Source organism: Garra rufa, chromosome 8 (genome assembly GCF_049309525.1).
Source record: "Garra rufa chromosome 8, GarRuf1.0, whole genome shotgun sequence".
Taxonomy (NCBI): domain Eukaryota; kingdom Metazoa; phylum Chordata; class Actinopteri; order Cypriniformes; family Cyprinidae; genus Garra; species Garra rufa.
In genome coordinates this window covers 8,183,172-8,207,101 of record NC_133368.1, presented here as the reverse complement: position 1 = coordinate 8,207,101, position 23,930 = coordinate 8,183,172, and the positions used below count along the sequence as shown (strand labels likewise).

At 35.2% G+C, this 23,930-nt stretch overlaps 1 protein-coding gene across 1 annotated transcript in view; it reads left to right on the top strand.

Moving 5' to 3' along the window:
- st6gal2a (ST6 beta-galactosamide alpha-2,6-sialyltranferase 2a) overlaps window positions 1–23,930 on the top strand; it is a 111,555-nt gene that overhangs the window by 10,337 nt on the left and 77,288 nt on the right. The gene's annotated exons all lie outside the window — the stretch shown is intronic.

The window sequence follows — 23,930 nt, the reverse complement described above, 5'->3', positions numbered from 1 at the left end:
AAACCATGTAAAAAAAATAAAGTTTCAATTTAGTATTCTTGAAAACTCAGAAAAAATAAAAATAGCAGCCTACTTATTGCAGCTGGCCCATGTGCTGAATGAGTATTTGAGAACAATCACCTCATTCACTCACACACTCACTTATTCAGACAGAGACAGGTTTTTTAAAGGAAAATTAGCATATTAACATTATCTGCAAAAGCTGGGATCTCTGGGCATTTACAATGTCCCCTGCAACACAAAAAACCCTCTCACTTGGGACCAGAGTATGTGAGCAGAGTGGAGCGGCAACAATTTCCCCTCGGCGCTCTGTGCATTTAATAATCGCTCCGCTCCAGCTCCGCTCCGGGTTCACAATTTTCCGCTTCCGCTGCACTCCTCGCACACTGATATCAGAAACACCGCTCCGCCTTCACTTCGCGTTAAAAACAATTCAGAGATAATGTTTGAAATATAACGGTCCTGTTCATAACACATATTAAAATTAAACATACTAAAATAAAATAAAATAACAGTAGAGTTTGGAACACTAGTGTGCAAACTTTGTTCCTACCACATACCAAGCTAATAACATTGTCAGCATTAAAAGACTAACTGCTGCTTTATGCAGTTCAAAGTTTGTAATGAAAATAAAATACATTTTCGTCAGTTATTTTACTTATGGATCGCTGCATTTCTGACAGATTTCTGCTTACATTTGTTTTAATTGCATTAACAGAGTGATTGCGTGTGAATAAGTGCTGTACCTGTTTAAATGATGCTTTCACCTGAAAATATTAAGTATCTAGAAAGAACAAACTTGTGAACTATAATTTACCGCTCATATGATGTCCATTGCCGTAGCCTTCACATCATTTCTGATGTGAGTGATCCATCTCTATCGAGCGAAATATGTTTAGCATGTGAATTCCTGCTTAATATGCAGTTATATTACGGACAATTGGCATGAATTGTACTGATGATGGAGCGAGTTAAAACCAAGACGCTCAGACTTTTCAAAAATCCGCTCCTCCCTCCATTCAGAATCACACCGCTTCACTCCGCTCGCATACTCTGTAGTGACAACAGACCGCAAAGGATGATGGCCACGCCTGGGCTGATGGGAATTGTAGTTCCTGCTACCTCCCGTTCGCTCCATTTGCCTGAGCAAACTTTTCTCAGAAGACCTATCATTTTATCGAGTGATGCGACCACGGTAGTATCGAAAAAATTTGCTATTGCGGTACGACGGTATTTACAATACCGTTACATCCCTAATATTGTATAGCTATAATAGTTGTATCAAATGAATAAGGAAATTATAGTGCCTTGAATTTATTAAGTAATGTTTATTTTTGTTCGTTTCGCTCTCTGGAAATATAAAGAATTTTATTTTTTTTTACTTGGAATTTTTTAATCCCTGGTTTTAAACAAGCATATACAATAATTTATATATTATTGTTTGAATAAACATTTAAAAATAGTGCTAGAAATGTTATAATTAAGGAAATTAAACAGACCTAGGCATTTGAAAGACATGGTGAAATGTGTCTAATAATTCCAAAAAGAAAGAGAAGCATTGGCCATAATCAAAATATTCGAGACATTTAATAGGAATATCATTTTCTTAACAATTGAGTTGCTGCATGTGTTTATCCAGTCTAATCGAAGTGTGCGTCTCTCCCCCGACTTTGCCAACAAAAATCCCACCCCCTCTCAGAAAATACATAAAGCTGACATTACTGAGCTATATTAAAAGTAGCCTATTAAAATGGTACAATGGCATTGCTCAGTTCAACGTGTTGGGAAATCGGGCATTTTGTCCCGCGTCAGCATTTATTCAACAGTTAATAACGCTCAACATTCAAAAGGTAGGCTAAATATTATTCAGCCAATAAAGTGTAGGTCTATGTATTTCATAGAAAATTGTGTCTAGTACTATATAAATTACAAAGGTTTAATTGGCATCTTTATTTCAAACGACCCGACCGACCGCGACCCGAATATCATTAAAAATATTTTTGGATGACTCGTAACCGCGGGTGACCGCTGGCACCCGTTCATTTTGGATCAACCCGCGCATCACTGGTGGCCACTGTAGTCTTTGGGTTTATTGACACTTGTGTTTCAGTTCTTTTGGTCAAGACCATAAAACCAAATGATAGTTTGGTCCTAGCTTGTTTAGGGTTCACAATGAACCTAAAGATCAAAACAAAAAGCATATACAGTCACAACCTAATTGGAGTTGAATGCACTATATGTACATCTTGGTGCTTTTTAAAGCTGATATCTTGCGAAGAGCATATAAAATGCGTAAAGAGGTCAAAACATTGCCAGAAATTTGTTTCACTCAAAGATCTGCTAAATAATAAAGGCAGTTCTGATGCCTCTTCTGCTTTTCCTGTTTATTGCTTAAACTGTTTGACTGAGCAATGGTTTTTGGAAACAATTCTATTTGCAGTTACCTTTCATGTTGCTGATGGTGCAAATGACATGTTACACCTTTTAATTTTAGCAAGCAAAATGGCACAAATATGTAATATTAGTCTTTATATCTTATTGTGTTAGCCATCTGAACTACTGCTTTGGCCAACATTTCTACATTTAGAGATGGTTGAATTGGCCACTCTCTGCTTGTTTAGTTGGGTCATTTCATCCAGTCTGAATTACAGTATGCTAATTATAGTGATGATTCCCATGGAGCACCCTGAGGTTAAATGTGTTGCGCAGTGGCACAATAGGAACAGGCTAGATCTTGATTACCATAAGACTTGGTATTACTATTTCCCGGGATTAGACCAAGTTTCTGCTTTAACCTTTTTTGTCGTCCGAAATCTGTCGTATGACAAACAGTCAGAGAACAACGGGCTGCAAGTATCAGGGTTCGTACGGGTGCTTGAATTCCTTGAAAATGCTTGAATTTTAATGTAGTGTTTTCAAGGTTTGAAAAATGCTTGGATTTTGGATGAAGTGCTTGAAAGTGCTTGAATATGCAGTTGCATCGGTTTCATATTAATTCGCTTTCATACTAAATAGTTATTTTTTGTTATGCTTATAATGTGTAAAAGAAAGAAAAGAAAAAAACAGCTCCGCTCCAGTGTGCACGTGAGGCTGTAGTGATCTGCCGGTCTTTCTTGATGCGCGCCCTCTGATGGAACAGAGCGGTAGATAAAACATGCCATTTATCAGGAGGTTGTTGCATCAGTCCTCGATGGCTTGAAAACGACAAATAAGAATTATGTTTAAAATGAGAATTTGGGGATCGCAAAATTGCCAGCCCGATGTCCCGGGGCTATTGTGTTTTCCAGTCGGGCTGCTAAAATGTTTCACTGGACTATCTTAAAGTAGAGGGCTCGTGCGGGTCCTTACAAACTCATCAATTTAGCTGTCTCAAAGTTAAGGCCATAAAAAGTTTTAAATGTATTAAATAGTATAAGAAAAGGCTTAATTATAAGTTTAAGAGTTAGGGACGGATATACGAGAATCGCGAAAGGGCTGGATAAAACTTCAAAAGGCAATGATGTCATTGAATAAACATATACGCTGCACGTTTCAAAGTCAAAGCGCAGCACTGATGTCTTTATATGAATGTATCTGAAGGGAACCGACTGTCCTCAGAAACGTGTCATTGGCATTTTTATTTCATGCCTGATAAAACAGCGTTAATGCTGCTTGGTATACAGCCGTTACTAAGGAAACCGTAATATTTCAGCGCTCCTAAAGCGCCCCCTCGTGACAGGGAATGAATTTGCGAATATTCAGCTGTTTAGTAAGATTATTACAAATATTGACCCATGTTTTTATGCAGCAAACACATAAGAGTTGTAAATGTAAAAAGTTATGTGCTTTCTAAAAATCTAAACAATTAAGACAGCAATATTTATGTTTTAAATAAATATAATAAATTATACCATTTTAAAAATATAAAGGCTGAAATGCCATTGTATAATGTTTTGTTTTTGTGAAAATCTAAATTATAAATCATGTCATTTTATGGCTTAATATGTTACTGTACATTGTTCAACCCCACTACGGTGTTCATTTTACTTGCACAGCTCTTAAAAAGGGTCATAAATTGCCTTAAATTGATATTATAAAATTCTGCAGATACACTGTAAATAGTGAAAAAAATACCTTGATATTTGTGAATAGAAAATCAGATAGGAGTCTAAATGTCAATCAAAAATATTTTCAATGTTTAAAAAATTGTCTTTTTTCATTTGGGCCAGTTAAATTTTATTATTAATTTTATAGTGTCTTTTTGACTACCTTTTAGTACTTTTAGACTGAAATCTGAAATGTATTTGTGAAAATCCTTCAAGTTTTAGAAAGTTTTCAAGTTTTAGAATTTTAGTTTATCATTTTTTTTTACAGTCATTTTATAGCAGTCATTAATGTTACATAGACATTGCCCTACTCCACTCATACAGTATTACTTTTATTTGTGCAGGTCTTAAAAAGCCTTTAAATTTTATTTTTTAAAATACTACAGATACTCAGTAAATTATATTAATTATATATTTTAAATTATATAATTTGTATACTGAATGTTGACTATTTATATGGGGCAATGTTATATGCAATCTAGACAGTTGTTTTTTAATAGCACAATAACATCTGATTTAAAATTAAGAACTCATGTATGTGAATATGTAATTTACCACAGTGCTGGAAAATCTTGAAAATGCACCTTGAAAGTGCTTGAAAAGTGCTTGAATTTTACTTTGGAAAAGGTGTAAGAACCCTGAAGTATGAATCTGAACTTTTGATTCCTTTGTAGTTTGCTTGCGACTGTTAAAGCATTACGTTCATATGGACATGTCTCAACAATTTCTGGAGTTGAGCACATCTAAAAGCCCAGAACTGAAATGAAAAGCTCCTGCTGTTGTAAACACTTCTAAGGACTCCGACAGAAAAGAATCATTGCATGTTAACAATGTTTTCTTTCCCCTCTCTGAGGTTGTGCGTTATAGTTTTATTAGAGTGTGATTGAACCGTTGACAGTCTCATTCAAGTCGCACACTTTGAGGAATTATGATAAAGGAGTCTCTGTTTGAACTCAATGCTGTGCTGTTGTCTGGCAGTGAGTCATAGTCTTTCTGGTCTTAATGCAAAAAGCGTGATTGTCAATCATTTCCGAGCTTTATGAGATCTCCATCTGTTCTTTGAGATTATCTCTGCTCTATTTCTGTATTAATTCATAATAGTGTTTATTGTCATTTCTTTATTCTCTAAAGCCAAGCATATAACAATTTCAGTTGTCTATGAGTGTCATCTTTTGTTAAGTCAGACTTTTTTTCACTTAATTTCAATTTGGTCAATATTTCAATACTCAAATTTTTTTTTTTAAAGTCCCGGTCTGCAATTTTGCCCGTGTCGAGTAACCGGCAAAATATCGAAAGTGTCACATTCTTTAGACGAGAATCCATGAAACTAATTATTAGACAGTTTTCTAAGGCTGCATGATATATTAAACTCATTTAAAAATCATAAAGCATAATGCCATGGTGAATTCACAAACGCTTCTATGCAGGTTTAATATATGCACTTTAATTATTTACATGCTTGTAGGTTATGTATCTGTGTGTCAGAGCGGCTTCGCTCACAGAAAATGCTGCTCTGCATAAACTGTTATCATTTACATGTGTGGAGCTTCTCAAACTCAATCTCTGCATATTGTTGAGAGTTTGGGTTTATTATAACATTCATCTGGGAATCAGTGTGCAGCATTTCATCAGATTTGTAAGGTAAATCATTTATTAACCTACACAAACACAGGAGAATACATCAGTATCTGTCTGAATATGCTAACCCTGCTGGAAAAACAGCTAAAACTATCTTAAGTTGGTTGGCTGGTTTAAGCTGGAAGAAGCTGGTTTTAGCTGGTCTCCGAGCCTGGCCAAGCTGGTATTAGCTGGTTGGCCAGCTAAAGAAGTGACCAAAACCCCTCTAAACCAGCCTGCTGACCTGCTATGGCCATGTCGGACTAGCTTAACCCAGCTAACCAGTTTAGGCTGGTTTAAGCTGTTTCTTTTTTTCAGCAGGGACCTGTTCATTGTGATTTCAAAATAAAAGCTCACACCCTCACTCTGAGTTTACATGTTTTGATGTCCACACATTAAAAAAATTGGCTGTAGAATTTCTGTTGTGAACAACTGGCCAAATATTAAAAATTAAGTGGACATTTTAAATAAAAAAATTTAGTCAATATTAAATGATTAGATCACGCAGTAAAATTTAACACTGGCGCCCTCGGCAGTCATTTGTTATAATGCATAATGTACATTAGTTCTGTTGTTTATAATACATTGTGTTTTAACAGTTTTGTTTAATAAAACCATATGGCTACTTGCTTTTGAAACTTTATTTGAACTAATTATTATACTGCCCCGTTGTTTCTATATGCATTTGAAGTCATTTTAAAGGCTATTGAAAAAAATTACAATGATCAGATTACTCTAATTGTGAGAATAATCGACTAATTACTCTATTACCCAAAATAATCGAGTAATGTCGTATTTGGAAATTTAATTGAGTTGACTTCAATTTTAGTAAAATTGAAAATGTAGTTTTAAGTAAAATGTGTGATTTAGTGAAAACCTCTCAAATTTTAACAGCCAAACTAAAAACATTTTCTTAATGTATAAACATTCCTCAATTTAAACATGCACCAAACTAATGAATGATGTATTAATATAAATAAAATACAGCATCTTTGAAAACCCGGGCTCTTGATGGCATTTTAATATGTATACTGAAGTATCATCTACTGTTTAGAAGTTACTGTGGCATAAATTCTTCAAGCTATACTGTTATTAATTTTTCAAAGCACATTTTTAATTGTGTTATATAAGCGTTTTAGTTTAAGAGTTAATTATCATCGTGACATATTTTCATGTTGTCTTTGTCATTCGCAGACTTTTTCTTCATTAAATTGATACTAAACACCTTGACGATTAAACAATTTTAATTTAATTAGTCTATTCTTGATACTACTTGTGATTTGATCTTTTTGAGATTATTTCAAGTGATCAAAACATGTGAAATGCTTGAGTGTCATAATATTCTCATCCTTGCTGTGTCTTCAGCAGTTTTCCGTGCAAATCTCCCATAATATAAACCATGATTAAAGTGTGCAAAGTTCCTTTTAAGATTTGTATATTGAGAGAGAGAGAGTGAAAGGTCTGATTATTTTAGTATAATATTCTCAGTGTGCGTGGAAAGTGGATCAAAAAGAGCCATTATTTTAAACGCATTTAAACATTTTACTTAACATTTATATTCTTGTGAAATACTTGTTTCTAAAGCTCTAAAGTAGTGCTTTGAAAATACTGATAGATTTTTATTCATTTATTGATTTGAATTTTTGCTTTATCAAAGTACTTGCACTTGACATCCCTACAGATTTTACTTGGGTTGGTTCACTTCGCATTTTCTTGTTTTGGTGGCTGCTGGAGCATGAAGCCGCCAGGCCGTCCATTAAGTTGACTGAGGGATAGATGGCTCGCACACAGGCCTGTGTGTCGCTGCTTTACACCGCTCTCTGTGGTGCTGTCTAATGGGCTGTCAGGTGTCAGGGGCAGCCGCTGCATAACAGCAGCCAGACTCTGGCCCAGGGGAGACAGGGGTGTAATTTCAGATGACAGGCAAACGCTGAGGTTCTGGGCCAGACCTCCAAGCGCCAAGAGGGTAAATTTATCTGGGGTGGGCTTTGGACCTCAATGAAATTGAATGAAGTTCAATTAGAAGTACACAAAGCGAGTGTAATTGAGTCTAAAGGAAAGCTTGTAAACCCCTAAGCTGGGTGTGAGCAGGTCACTGTGGTGGCATGTTCAGGTAATTGCTAATTCTGCAGTGTAGGAAATACTATGCGCAAATGACTTATCGTGGAAACACAGCGAGTTTGTGATCAAAGACACAACGCCTACACTTCTTGTTCACTGTGGTGGGTGTGAACCGTGTGTTTATGACTGTGTACATCTGGGCTGCTAACAGATCAAAATAACATTTCAGCTGCGGTGTGCAATACTGACAAAAAAGATATCTTAATTATTTTCTGAAATTTTGCTGATGATAATTAGACCGTATTTTGCTGAGCATGTTATTGTGCTGGTACTTTGTCAAGTTTGGGACTGCCATGGACAGCTGACTCCCAAAGCTTTTGATAATCTAAATTTTTGTGCAGAGGTTATTTTGCAAGAGTAACAAACTTTTCTAATAAGCTTAAATAGATTTTTACCTTTTTATGGGCTTAAAATTGTCCCTAGGTGGCGGAAGATCATTTCATGAGTGAGTCATTGAGTTATACATTCAACAAATTCATTCAAATGGCTGATTGATTCAGTCATTAAACACCGTTTTGTGCTGCTTAGTGACGCAAAACAGCTCTGCTGTGACTTTGTTTGGAGCTATTTTTGTTGTCCAAAACAAGAACTGTTCTGTCCAAGGCCATGTACACACTGCAAGTTTCAGGAATGACAACTGCATTTAAATGCGGGAGTGAGTCCCGTAAATTACCATCCCATGTGTGTACGGAACATTGGAGTCTTGTGGGAGTTAATAAGAATTTAATTATTTGGTATCTGCTTTTTTTTTTGGTTAAAGACTGTCTATTTTTAGCTAAACTACTGCTTATAGATGTGCTGTGTTCTGTTTTTTTTTATTTTTTTTATTTTCTCAGGAGGCTGTTTTAGAGAGCGCTGTATTGCAGTGTTGCCATGTCCTCATATTTATTTACAAGGTTTTTCTTTTCTTTCTTTTTTTTTTTTTTTTTACAAGCGGATTTGCGATCTCAGTTTTTTTTTTTTTTGTGTTATAAAACAGAATTTGGGGGGAGGTTTTAATCCCCTCATTCTTGATTAAAGTAGTTCATTTAAAATGTTATTATTATTATTATTATTATTATTATTATTATTATTATTATTATTATCATTACTATTATTATTAATATTATTATTACTGCCATTTATCATCTTCCTCACCCTGACCCCTGAATACCATTCACACCCTCCATCCTCCATTTTTTGTTAATACTACTATCATCATTTTTATTATTTTTTATTATTATTATGTCTGTGGTACTTTTCTACATGTTCCCTTGTGTTCCAACCTCGACACAGTTATAATTACCACTTACACGCACACTCACATGCACACACAAATCATGTTTACAGTCATGTATGTTTTGTTGGCCTTTGATGTATCACCTGTAAATAGTATATTTGTTGGCAATAAAAAAAAATAAAAAAATAAAACAGAATTTGGTGTTTTTTGTGCGCTTGTCTTTGTTGTTGTGTTTTTTTTTTTTTAACAGAGCACAGCCCCGTGTCAAAGGTTCCGTACACACTGCATAGAATTTCTGTTAATGTTGTTGCCACTACTTATATTTTTCGAGAGTTAATGCGGTTGTCACTTCCGTATTTTTTTAAAAGCCTAATTGCATGCATGCATCTTTTGTCAAATTCTTAAATTGAATATAATATATTTTAAATATAAACCTAATTTGTCAGTAGGTGGTGGAAAATCACTGCATGAATGAGTCATTAAATCATGCATTCAACCAGTTAGTTCAAATGGCTGATTGATTTGGTCGTGAAACACTGCTGATCAGTGACGCAAAACAAGAACTGTTCTGTCTAAAGCCACGTACACGCTGCGAGTTTCAGGAGTGACAACTGCATTTAAATGTGGGAGTGAGTCCCATAAATTATGTGTAACTATACTAACATTTGGACGTCTTGTGGGAGTAAAAAAGAATTTAACCATTTGGTATCTGCTGTTTTTTTTTTTTTTTTTTTTTTTTTTTTTTTTTTTTTTTTTGGCTAAAGACTCTTTTTGTCTGTCTATTTTTAACTAAACTTCTAGGCATGCTGTGTTCTGTTTATTCTCAGGAGGCTGTTTTAGAGAGTGCTGTATTGTAGTGTTGCCATGCCCTCATATTTATTTACAAGCGCTTTTAGGCATGTTGTTTGGTCTTAGGTCCTAAAGCTAGGCACTCTAAGGAGTTAAAAATGTGGTCTGTTGCAGATATGAGATCTGTTTTTTTTTGGTGTTATAAAACAAAGCATTTGGCTCTTTTATTTATTTTTTTATAAAGATCTGGCAACACTGACACTCTACCGCAGGGCTCATGAGTGCGTGCCAAAATATGCTAAGGTTAAGGTTGTGTTGACTTGTCATGTTTGGTTTGATTAAAACGATCTCTGGTGCGATTGCCATGTTAGTGTGGTTCGTTTAAGTGCGAATGCTGCCATCCGAACCTTGGTGAGTAAGGTCAAGATGTGACGTTATGTGACATGGTTTCACGAAGGGAACAAACTGTGTATCCAAGACAAAATCGAGAGAGGGCAAACGTGGAGCAACGAGGAGGTAAAGTGCCTTTTATGAGCTCTGTGAGTTTGCAGGTGGTAAAAATAAAATAGTATGCACAATATAGGCTACGCTGATTTGCTGTCAAAAATGCCATTGTAAACGCTAAGCGGACCAGGACCAAATGTGTCATTTTCCTTTTTGGTCCGGACGAAATAAACCAAACTAATTGAACTATAAGTGTGAACACACCTTCTTTTTGGAAAGAACCGTCAATTCTTCAAAAACAAAAGTAATCCTCTGCGTCAGATGTCGGGAGTAAATGACAACTGCTATGTTTATTATTACACCCAACAACAAAACACCTCAATCGCTTGGGAGACATTCTTGTCTACTCCTGCTCTTTGTAAAAAAAAAAAAAAAAAGCACTGGGTGGATTTTTATCAGTGGATGTGTACACACACTGCCAACACATAGTGCTTTATTTGATCATTTTATACATGCAAGTAAATTTGTCTAATTTAATATTATTAATAGCCTTTGTGGGGGGAAAAGGCAAAATAATGGGTGAAATAATTGATCATACTAAAAAAAAGTGATCATAGTAAATTGTTATTTTAAATGAAAACATCTTGCTGATAAATTGGCGTATCCTAGAAAGATAGTGGCACAAATTGGAAGCTTTAAAATTACAATGAATTTGTTTTTGGGGGCTTCACTGTGATTTTTTTTTTTTTTTTTTTTTTTTCTAAATAAACACCTAATTTGCTGCTTATTACTAGCAAAAGGAGTGTCTATAAACTAGGGCTGCTTTTTATCAAAAATACCATAAAAACAGTGAAGCAACTTTAACATTTTAAAATGTAATTTATTGCTGTCACTAATCGGCATGATTTTCTTCTGTAGAATATTAAAAGATTGTTGAGGCTAAATTACATTAAGCGCGTACAAAGAAGCTCCAATGGAAAAAAATTTTTGTATATAATAAATGAAGTCATACCGGTTTTTGCATTTTGAATGAATCTATTTGCTACTTAATCAAAAGCTCTTGTTGAAAAGCCAAAGTATACACACTTCTGACCGCATGTTTGTGTAATATATTACTGCAGCAATTATTTTTGTTTTTTACATCACACCACTGCACTTGTGTGCAAAGTACTTTGCCTTCGAGAAAATGGTTGGATTCAAGAGTTTGAGTACATTTTAGGTCTACACTAGAGCCCTGCATTTGAGCCCGAGCCCGTCGGGGCCCGACTTTTTTTTGCCCCTAGGGCCGGGCTTCGGGCCAATTTTCACGTCATAACTTGCACGCATATCGGGCTTCGGGCCTGCTTTAGAAAAAAAAAAAAAAAAAAAAAAAGTTTAATGAGATTTAATGCGTGCGTCCCCGGAAGCGCCAGTGATGCCTAACTCGCGCATAGCAGAGTATGAGCGGAGCGCGGAGTGGAGCGGTGTGATTTTGAATGGAGGAAGGAGCGGATTTTTTTTAAAAGTCGGAGCGTCATGGTTTTCACTCTCTTCAAGAGCGCTCCACCACCGCTCCATCATGAGTACAATTCATGCCAATGGTCCATAATATAACTGCACATTAAGCAGGAAATCATATGTTAAACATGTTTAGCTAGAGATGGATCACTCAAATCAGAAATAATGTGATCTGTAGGTAAAATAACTGACGAAAACGTATTATTTTCATTACAAACTTTGCACTGGATAAAGCAGCAATACTCGTTTAATGCTGACAATTATTAGCTGTGGTCGGAACAAATATTGCACACTATGTTTGAAACTCTCCTGTTATTTTATTTTATTATATTTTATGAACAGGACTGTTACATTTCAAACATTATTTTTTTTATTTATTTATTTATTTTTTTGACGCGGAGCGGTGTTTCTGATATCAGTGAGCTATTATTAAATGCAAGGAGCGCGGGGGGAAATTGTTGCCGCTCCACTCCGCTAACATACTTTGCGCAGCACAGAGATTTTCAGCCACGTGGTAAAGTTGTGTTTTTGAAGTTTTCTATATTATTATTTATTCTTTATATATTTGTTCATTATTCGTTTACTTTACCACTGCGATTTTGCATGTTCCGGTTTTGCGCAGCAGAGCTGCCTGCCCTGTTCGAAATGCCTTTGTTCTGAGATGGTGATAATAAACTTTAAATCTAACATTGTGATATATTTATGTTTGTATTATATCTGTGAATTGCATTGTAGACTAGTCAAGTGTTGATTTGATATATAGGTTAAATTGAGTAAACTCACTGTGGACCACATACCGCTTGGATATCGATGTCACTTAAAAAACTGAAACTTACATTTAAAAAACAAACAAACAAACAAAAAACTCCAAACATTTCTCTAAATTGTTCTGATAAAAAAAACGAAACGAAAAAACATAAACTTTCTATTAAATACGAATCTGGTCTATTTTAATGGCTGTAACAGTATAAGCTGTTTGGCGAAAAAAAAAAAGACGGGCTTCGGGTCGGACTCGGGCCAAAATTTTTGATAAGCTGTCGGACACGGGCCGGGCTACAGCCTGTGCGTTTCGGGCCAGGGCCGGGCTAGGGCTTAGATTTAAGGCCCGTGCAGGGCTCTAGTCTACACCACCCCTCTATCAACATCAGTCTAATCGATTGACGTCTTTACATGAAGGCTTTTTCCATCCAATTGAGCAATCAATCTGATTATAAACTGTTGCATGTAAACAAGTTGTACCACAGTTCTTGCATAGCCGCACAACCACAATACAGTGCAGAAGATTCTGTTGCAAAGTTTGACGTTTCTACATTTGCACAACACCTTTGCATGTTATGCGGATCAGGAGCTTTCAGAGTCTGTTGTCAACTTGCTGCTTCCAAAGGTGTGGTTAATGGGGTCAGACTTTTGCTTCTCAATGCATGCACAGACTCCTGCCTGCCTGTTTGCACGTATTCACTTGCACTTGTTTTGAAGGAATTTTTCAAGTATCAGCTGTGGCAAGGAGTGTTATGTAATTTCCTTGCGGATTAGTCACTTTCAGGAAGTGTTATATTTAATATGGCAACCCTGTTTGATTGAAGTTGATATTTGTAATCAAATAGGCTTCATTTATTGTGCCTGTGCCAACCAGCCTTTTGTTAAGATGGGATTTTTCCAGGTATTTATACACCTCCCTGATTACACTAGGCAGGGGTGTTAGATACTTCACCTAGACATGTCTTGGGGAACTTGTCGTGTGTCGGCTGGATGACAGTCTGTGCTGTGTGAAGACCTTTGTTGCTCTCAGGAATCTATTGAGAAGCGATCATCCTGCTGTTAGCGGAGGCAGAATGCTGTCTTTGTGATGCAGAGCTCTCAGTAATTTGTCAGAAATGACTGCTGGGAAGTTCAGTGTGTACTTCCTGGGAACTTTTCTTTAGCTGTGTGTTTTTGACGCTCATTTCATTTAGCTTTTACCATTCTGCTTCTGGAAATACCCCTCTTATCCAGTTTCCTGTGAGTCACCATTAGCTGTAACTGAGATGGTTAATATTTTTCTTTGGGTCTGGATACATTGTTTGTTTTAAAGCATTTAGTTAATATTCTCCTCTAAGGAATTGATTTAGGTTTATTTTATATTGGTTTTATAATAAAACCAGTTATTGCAGGTTTTGTCGAAACCATTTAGAAAGGATTTAAAATGTCATAATGTGATTGATCAAGTCATGTTTTCTACTTAGTTGTGCTAAATGACCTTAAAGATATTCACCATGGCAACCATAGTTAATTCCAAAATACCATAATTACTTCATTATTCATGTTGCCACTTCATACAACATTTATTGTTATTGCTGTAAAGCCATAATTAATTATTAAAACATGTCTGCAGCTGTCTTAACACTGCAGTCTAAAGCAGGATAAAGTGTATATACCTTGAAAATCTTTACTTTTTCAAGAAGTATATGAAGCACTTGATTTGATGTATTTATCAATGATGCATTAAGTTGATTAAAAGTGGCAGGAAAGACACTTAAAGAAAAATAAGACTATGGCTTATATAATGTAAATGATGTCTCTTGCTGAAATATGTGGTAGGAAACCCATGTAAGTCTTGCATTATTAAAAAAAACAAACAAAAAAAACATTGTACTTAAAATGTACTTAAGAACATTTTATTTTTAATTAAATCAATTATTTTGAGATGGAATTTTTTTTTAAAATGGAATCCAGAAAAGTAATGGAGAAGAATTCGGTAAAAATAAAACCGTAAAACTCATTTAATTAGACAAGGCTTTTTGATTAAAAATAATAATGATGATGATGATAATAATAAAAAAATAAATCTATTTAATATTAAAACAGAGTATGGAAAAATTAAAACGGGAAAAACTATATTTGGAAATAAAACTGATGTCATAGGGCCCTATAATTTTATTTATTTAAATTTAAAATTAAGTAAATTAAACAATATAGTCTTTAATATTACTTAATGTGTATATAATGGCAATAAGGCAATGATAATTAGTTCAAATAAAGATTCTAAAGCAAGAAATCATATGGTTTTATTGCACAAAACTGTTGAAATACATAATGTATTATAAACAATAGAGCTAATGTACATTCTGCTTTATAAAAAGGCCTGAAGAGGGCGCCAACGACCTGACGATTGTTTTTACACTTCGCTGCGAGATCTAATCCTTGTTTAAGATTTACTAAACATGTCCACTTAATCTTTAATATTTTGGCCATATTTTTACCACAGATATGCTACAGCCATGAAATGCACCACTTCCGGTGTTTTACCTTTTGACGCGGGCAAAATGAAATCGAGGGTTTTTAAAAATCGATTAGTCGTTTCGAATCGATGGATCGCGACAGGCCTAATTGGTATCGCAACACAACACGGAAAATAAAATGCTGATATGATGACCGCAGCTACTGAAAAAGCTTACAGGTGGCAATGGATATAAGCTTAGGCTTAAACCAAATGCCATACTATTGATTTTTCCCCACAAGGACTTTAAACACCCCCCAGATATCAAGCGAAATCCGTGCTGAGAAACTCCTTCAGTGGCTGCGGCATCATGACAAGTGTTGGCATGTTTACATCTCTTGTTTCCTGTCTTTGCCATTTGTAAGCTCTTTGAGTAGCTGTGGTCTACTAAAAGCCTCAAAGGCATCAGGGCTAAAGTGAAGAAAACAAAGTTGTGGTTGTATTCATCTACAGACGTCTTTCGATTTTTCTTTTGTTTTCTACTCATTTTGTCACTAGGAAATCTGAGAAGACTTGCATCGCTTCTCTTGTTGCCCTTCAACTGACAATTACAGCCGGAAGATCACAATGTGTCACCGTAAAAGTATTTTATTTTTCAGAGTTGTGTAGCAACAAAAATGGCAACATGAAGTGTTGGTAGTACAAAATATGTAGATTTTTTTTATAATATAAATCTTTAATGGGTTTTCTACTACATATTTCATTAAGAGATATAAGTCTTACAGAAGTTCACTTCCAGAACAAAAATGTACAAATAATTTACTCACTTGTCAAAGATGTTCATGTCTTTCTTTCTTCAGTCGTAAAGGAATTGTCTTTTGAGGAAAACATTTCAGGATTTTTCTCCATATAGTGGACTTCTATGGTGCCCCTGAGTTTGAACTTCTAAAATGCAGTTTAAATGCAGCTTCAAAGGGCTCTAAACCGTCCCAGCCAAGGAAGAAGGGTCTTATTTAGCAAAACAATCAGTTATTTTCTACAGAAAAATTACAATTGATATACTTCATCTTTCTTGGACGCCCTGAAGCCTTCTTAACAAGAATTGAACCTCTTTCCTTGAAGTTCTTGACGATCCTATAAATTGTTGATTTAGGTGCAATCTTAGTAGCCACAATATCCTTGCCTGTGAAGCCAATTTAATGCAAAGCAATGATGGCTGCTTGCGTTTCTTTGCAGGTCACCATGGTTAACAATGGAAGAACAATGATTTCAAGCATCACCCTCCTTTTAACATGTCAAGTCTGCCATTCTGACCCAATCAGCCTGACATAATGATCTCCAGCCTTGTGTTCGTCATCATTCTCACCTGAGTTAACAAGACGGTTACTGAAATGATCTCAGCAGGTCCTTTAATGACAGCAATGAAATGCAGTGGAAAGTTTTTTTCAGGATTAAGTTAATTTTCATGGCAAAGAAGGACTATGCAATTCATCCGATCACTCTTCATAACATTCTGGAGTATATGCAAATTGCTATTATAAAAACTTAAGCAGCAACTTTTCCCATTTCCAATATTTATGTAATTCTCAAAACTTTTGGCCACGACTGTTCTGTGTATTCCGGTTCTAGACTGTTAGGGCATGTCGAAAAATCGTCCTACATCTGTTTTTTTTTTTTTTTTTTTGTAAAGGCCGTTTGATGATCTTTGCTCGTTCACTTTGTAAACACTTGGCCGAGAAAATGAGATGGGGGAATACACAGAGCTCACACAAAGCTAGACGAGATCAATTTTAGTAAAGTCAATTTTATTTTTTATTTTTAAATAACAGATCGTTTTACTAGATAAGACCATTCTTCCTTGGCTGGGATCATTTAAAGCCCTTTGAAGCTGCATTTAAACTGCATTTTGGAAGTTCAAACTCAGGGGCACCATAGAAGTCCACTACATAGAGAGAAATCCTGAAATGTTTTCTTCAAAAAGCTATTTCTTTACGACTGAAGAGAAAAAATACACACATCTTGGAAGACAAGGGGATGAGTAAATTATATTATATTAAATTATATAATGTTGTAAATGCTTTCTTTGTCAAATGCTGTTCTTTTGAAGTTTCTGTTAAGCAAAGAATCCTGTAAAAAAAAAAAGGTCAGTTTCCACAAAAATATTAAGCAACACAGCTGTTTTCAACATTGATAGTACTAGTTAATGTTTCTTAAGCAGCAAATCAGCATATTAGAATACTGTGACATTGAAGACTGATGCAGTGCAGCCTTGGTTACCGTAAGAGATTATTATCTGACCCCAAACTTTATGATATGAACAATCATGATATGTACAGTCACGATTCGAGTACTAATAATCAACTCATACTAATTTCCTGTTTTGTGGTAAAGTGAATTATCTAACCAGTTATCTTCTATGTATTACTGCAGAAGAACTTATTTTACACTGAGGCTCTGGACTAGTTCGCGTATCAGATGAAGAGTCAGATCGACAATACTTCCTGTGGAAGCTTTTGACTGTTTGCAGTCAAACTGTTTGCTGATGTAAGTGTTTGACTAGTCTGATGTGTCAGGTGCTGTCATCTTTACCACAGTGTGTTTGGTCAGCAGCATGAAAGAGACCTAAATAAACTTTAACAGAGTCATCAGGAAGCCTGGCTCTGTTATCAGACGCTGCCTTGGCACGTTGAAGGCGATTGCTGAAAGGAGATCTCTCTCTGTACTCCATGTAGTATGAATGCCACCCTTACTTGGCACACAGCTCAGACAAAAGAGCACATTCAGCAACAAACTGATTGCACCATGATGCCTGAAAAGAGACAGGAAATTCTTTGTTCCATCAGACATCGGATGTAATACATTCCCCACCTCGATATGCGAACAATCAGTCTGATTTGCACATTTTTATCCTTGCATATAATTTGCACCGTTTTCAGTGTAAAGTGTTCCACTGGTCTCCCTGCTGCTTTTTCACCTGCTTTATCTAGAAAATCCCTTATTGCATGTCATTTTACTCCTGCTGTTTCTGTGAAGCGAGTCTGCTTTTGAATATGAGGAAATCAAGGATACGCATCGGTGATGGAAAATTGCAAAAAATGCTCATTTGTTGTAAATGGTTGGTGTTGTGGTTGCATCACGCAATGTTCATGCGCAGCGGTGAATGCTGTGTGTGTGTGTGTGTGTGTGTGTGTGTACACATTAATGCACAGTAAAGTGCAAGTACATTGTATGGGTCAAAATTATTGATTTTTCTTTTATGCCAAAATCATTAGAATATTAAGTAAAGATCCTGTTCTGCGGAGATTTTTTACATTTTCTACTGTGAATGTATCAGCTTAATTTGATTAGTAATATGCATGGCTAAGAACTTCATTTGGACAACTTTAAATGCGATTTTCTTATTTTATTTTTTTTGGACCCTAAGATTTTTAAATGGTTGTATCTCGGCCAAACATTGTCCTATCCTAACAAACCATACATCAATTGAAAGCTTATGTATTTTATGGATTTTAGTTGTATATTGTAATCTCAGTTTAAAAGAAAATTGACCCTTATGACTGGTTTTGTGGTCCATTCTCAGTTCTCTTTCCATTGACTTCCATTCATGTGCATGTGAACGTGGGAGACAGGAAACGCAAACGCGTCATTTTGGTGAACTCTACCCTGTGAATTCGTGCATCACGTCAAGATATATGACCTAAACACTGTTGCTCAAAAGTTTGGGATCAGTAAGATTTTTAATGTTTTTTAAAGACGTCTTTTTTGCTCGCCAAGGCTGCATTTATTTGATTAAAAATACAGAAAAAAATAAAATGATGATTTTCTGTTTTGATACATTTTAAAATTTATTCCTGTCATGCAAAGCTGAATTTTCAGCATCATTACTCCAGTCTTCAGTGTCACATGATCATTCGGAAGTCATTCTAAAATGCTGATTAATTATACATTTTGGAAACAGTTTTGCTCCTTAATATATAGATTTTTTTGGTATGTGTGATCTATTTTTCAGGATTCTTTGAATGAAACATTTTAAACAATTTATTTAAAATAGAAATCTTTTGTAACAATATGCACTACTGTTCAAAGTTTGGGGTCAGTACTTTTTTTTTTTTTTTTTTTTTTTGAAAGAATTAATTAATACTTTTATTCACCAAGGATCTGTTAAATTGATTGAAAAGTGATAGTAAAGACTTATTCTTATATTAGATTCCTATTTTAAAATGAATGCTGTTCTTTTAAATATTTTACTCAAAGAATCTTGAAAAAAGTAACATGTTATAAAAAAATTTAAGCAGCACAACTGTTTCCAACATTGATTATAAATCAGCATATTTCAAAGATATCTGAAGTATCATGTGACACTGAAGACTGGAGTAATGGCTGATGAAAATTCAGCTTTGCATCACAAATTCTATTTTAAAGTATATTAAAATGGAAAGCCACTATTTTAAATTGCAATAATGTTTCATAATAGTTTTTTTCTGTATTTTTAACCAATTAAACGCAGCCTTGGAGAGCAGAAAAGTCTACTTTTAAAAAGCATTAAGAATCTTGAGCAGCAGTGTATTTTAGGGGTGTTTCCTAAAAAGAGGCAAGGGAGGCAGTGCTGGCTCAAAATATTTGATGAGGGAAAATAAGTACGAAAATAAAACACCAATGTTATAAAATATAATACAGTGCATAGATCACTCGTTTTTTTCTAAAGAAACATGTCCAACAGCGGGAGTCTGCATCTCTCTTGGCTCCCCTGAGACCATTGAGTTTTAACAGATACTCGAAAGCGTTTTTTTTTTTTTTTTTTTTTTAAGCGTAATCAGCCTGGTGAGATTTAAAGTAATTCTCAGTGTCTCTGACCAAATTTGCTGAACTTTGAACAATTTTTGAATTTTTCAGGTCAGTCATCAAAGTTAACTATTTAAAAAAAAAATGGCTGAACATATTTTCTTAAATAAAATCATTGTGTAAATTGTTACTGCCTTGAGTTATCATTTAGGAATAAATGTAAAATGTTTAAAAACACAAATTTAATAAGGTTCATACTTGGCTTTAATACATAGAATATTGATTACATTGGTACATTTTCTGATGGCATAAGTACTGCTTATTTAACAATGAAAATGTGACGAGGACATTAATTTATTAAATAATAGGCAGGATTGCAGTAAAATGAAGTAGGTTAAATATTTTTACTTTTAGGTTGTATTATATGTAGAAATATGTTTAAAAAAAAAAAAAGGGAGAGAGGCCCTTTGCAGTGTCTGTTTATTTTGCACGCTCTGCGTAGTATACCCATGACGTTATGCTCACCAAGACTGTATTTATTTAGTTAAAAATACAGTAAAACAGTGATGTTGCTAGACTGTATGATTTTATTATGCGGGAAACGAAAGAACACATTTTAAAGAACACTGGGGTGTAAATGACACTGCATGACATTGGCTTGCATTGTCTAAATGAAAAACAGACTAAACAGAAAAACAGACAAAAGTCAGCCATGCAGTTTCAGAATGATCTGAGGGTGAGGTCAATATTTTTTTATATATAATTATTTGGTTATACCAGGTGGTAGCTATAATAAGCCCCAATCTGCCCTGCAGGTGAATTCATGAGAGTATGTATTCATATAAAGTTTCTGTTTCATAGTAGATGACTGTGGTTTATTTGTGGGTGGCAATTTGGGTGTGATTGCCAATAGTCATGTATGTGAGAATTGGCTTCCTTTCATCAGAACAGTTGGGAGACTGTCTGTCTCCTTCGCCTGAATACCAGACGTCATCCTGTGCCCAGGTACACGGCAGCTTTCTGGACCGCCACTCTCAGGGTCAGAGTTCATCCACGTTTCCTGTGGAACAGATGGAGCCTGGTATGAGTACAGGTGTGTGCGGAGACCTTGTGATTCTTCCTTATTCACCTGAGCAAGTTTTGCTCTCTGGTTAGGACCAGTTTTTGAGGTGTGGTGTTTTGCATTTTTATTTGTACCATACAGATTGTAGGTTACTATTTTTTTGTCAACCACTAGAGATAAGTCAAGAACTGTTTTGATTTTATGGCAGATAATCTATAAAATTTTATTCATCCATTAGCAGCTGTTTTCAAATCTTAAAAATCAACCAATTACTTAAGGAGAAAGCATTTACAGTGCCTTGCAAAAGTATTCATACCCCTTCATTTTTTTTTTTCACATTTTGTTTTGTTGCAGCATTATGTTAGACTGCTTTAAATTAGTTTTTCCCCACATCAATTCACACTCCATACACCATAATAATGTCAAAGCAAAGACCAGATTTGCAAATTATACAAATTTATTAAAAACAAAACACTGAAATAAGTACATTGCATAAGTATTCATACCCTTAACTCAGTACATAGTTGAAGCACCTTTACAGCCTCAAGTCTTTTTGGGTATGATGTGACAAGCTTTGCACATCTGCATTTGGCAATTATCTGCCATTCTTTGCCTCACCTTTTCACTTCTCAAGCTCTGTCAGCTTGGATGGGGGCTGGCAGACATTTTCTAGAGTCCTAGTTGTTCCAATCGTCTTCCGTTATGGATAATCTGCTGCATTGAAGGTTCACAGAGACATTTTTTTTTAAACTCTTCCCTAGATCATTGCCTTAACGCAAGTCTGTCACTGAGCTCTACAGGCAGTTATCTTGACCTCAGGACTTGGTTTTTGCTCTGATATGCATTTTCAGCTGTTAGACCTTTTCTGGGAGGTGTGTGCCTTTCTAAATCATACTTATTCAAATAAATTTGCCACAGTTTAACTTCACTCGAAGTGTAGTAACTTCTAGAAACAATATGAATGCTCCTGAGCTAAATTTCGAGTGTCCCAGAAATGTGAATACTTATGCAACGGGATCTTTTCAGTTTTTTATTTAATAAATTTGCACAAATGTTAAAAACCTATTCTTTGCTTTGCCATTATGGAGTAGGGAGTGTAGATTGATGTGGGGGGAAAAGTAATTTAAAGTAGTTTAACATAAGGCGGCAACATAACAAAATGTGAAAAAAAAAAATTAAGGGGTATGAATAATTTCGCAAGGCACTGTATTTGCACTTTAGCCCTTTTTTAAGCATTTTGCATGTGCTATATATTAAGATGGCATGTAAAATTTACATTTGTTATATTAAATACATTTGTTACATTTGTTACATTTGTAAATATTAAATACTCAGAACTTATTCATTCTGTTTCATTAATTTGTGGAAATGATACATGTACAGCTATACTGTCAAAACCAGCTTGTACAGCAGACACTAGCACTTTTTTTTTTTGAGATTCTAGAGAGTCCCAAGAGGGAGACATTTTTCTTTCTCTCTGCTCTGACATGATCCAAAGCTGTTTGCTTTCTTTCCTCTGAGATAGTTGCTGTGCTTGTGCGTCACTCTGAGGAGAGCCCTTATGGAGGACATGGTTTAAAACCCGGCAGGGTGCTTGCCATTTGTGTGTGTGTGTGTGTGTGTGTGTGTGTGTGTGTGTGTATGACTGACAGTCTGCGAGATGGCTGGAATGAGGGCCGAAACGGTCGCCTGCAGGGTGAGTGCAATACCTCGTGTTGAGCGCCAACTTGGCACACACACAGATACTAGCTCTGTTCCAAAACCTAGCGGACTGCCTACTGCCTAGATAGGTGCCTTCAAAGGCACCCTCTTAACTGAAAGAAAAATGCATCTAAAGTGTCTGAACTGGAACACTGCATCAGGGCTCTTTAACTCCAGCCCTAGAGGGCTGGTGTCCTGTAGACATTCACTCTAAGTTTAATTAAACCCACCTGTCTGTAATGTGAAAGTAATTCTGAACACAGTGATGAGCCTGTTCAGCGGCATGTCATTAAGATTCATGCTAGACTCAGCAGGACATGGTTACAGAGCCCTGCTCTACCTAGATGTGTGTATGTGGCCATCTATGTAGGGCACTGTAACTCCTGTGTGTGTGTGTGTGTGTGTGTGTGTGTGTGTGTGTGTGTGTGTGTGTGTGTGTGTGTGTGTGTGTGTGTGTGTGTGTGTGTGTGTGTGTGTGTGTGTGTGTGTGTGTGTGTGTGTGTGTTGATATATTGATTAGATTTTTTTTTTTTTTAAATCAATCTTTAAAGATATGAAAAATGGCAATTCATTTTGAGATTTTCTGAAGATTGCATCTAAGTGTTATATTAGACATGCGGTTTCGGTCTCTGCTGCCTCAATGTATGAGTATCCTATTGAGTTTCGTACAAGATTTTTGAGTGCCTTGGTTTGAGTTTTCTGAAGACACAAATTCCTGTAACCAAAGAGCACAGATTCAAAGATTTCACACCCCAGCAGCATATTTTTGCATACTTTCGGCATTTTACAATTTAATTTGATAAGAACCATTATATCATATACAAACAGAAACTTAAAGGTCTTTACAGCAGCCTGTCCAAATAAAAGTTTGGTTTAACTTGAAGAAACTGTGTATTATTCTGCTCCATAATAAGCTAATTAAAACAGTTTTTAAGGGATGTTTACCAGAATTTATTTACCAGAAAAATGTAAATGCACAACACAGTATTTTTTTATTTTATTAAAATGATCAACTTTAAGGCCCTATGAAATTGGGCCTTAAATTTATTTAACATTTTTGTTAAATAAATTAATGAAAAATAATGGAAAACACAGGATTTGGTTAAAAAAAAAAAAAAAAAAAAATTTTATAGGGCCTTAATGTAATTTTTGTTAAATTATTAATAAATTGCGGGTTAATTGTGTAAGTTTTATGCTTATTTATTAAAACATTATTTTAAGATATATTTACCAGAAGAAAAAATACTAGAATTAATTTACCAGAACATTAATACACAACACAGTATTTCTAAAAACAATAAATAAATATACATACATGCATTGCATACATACATACATAAAATCAATTAGAGATGCTTTTGATTATTAAAATTTATCAATTATAATCAAAACCATTCAAATGGAATCCAGAAAATT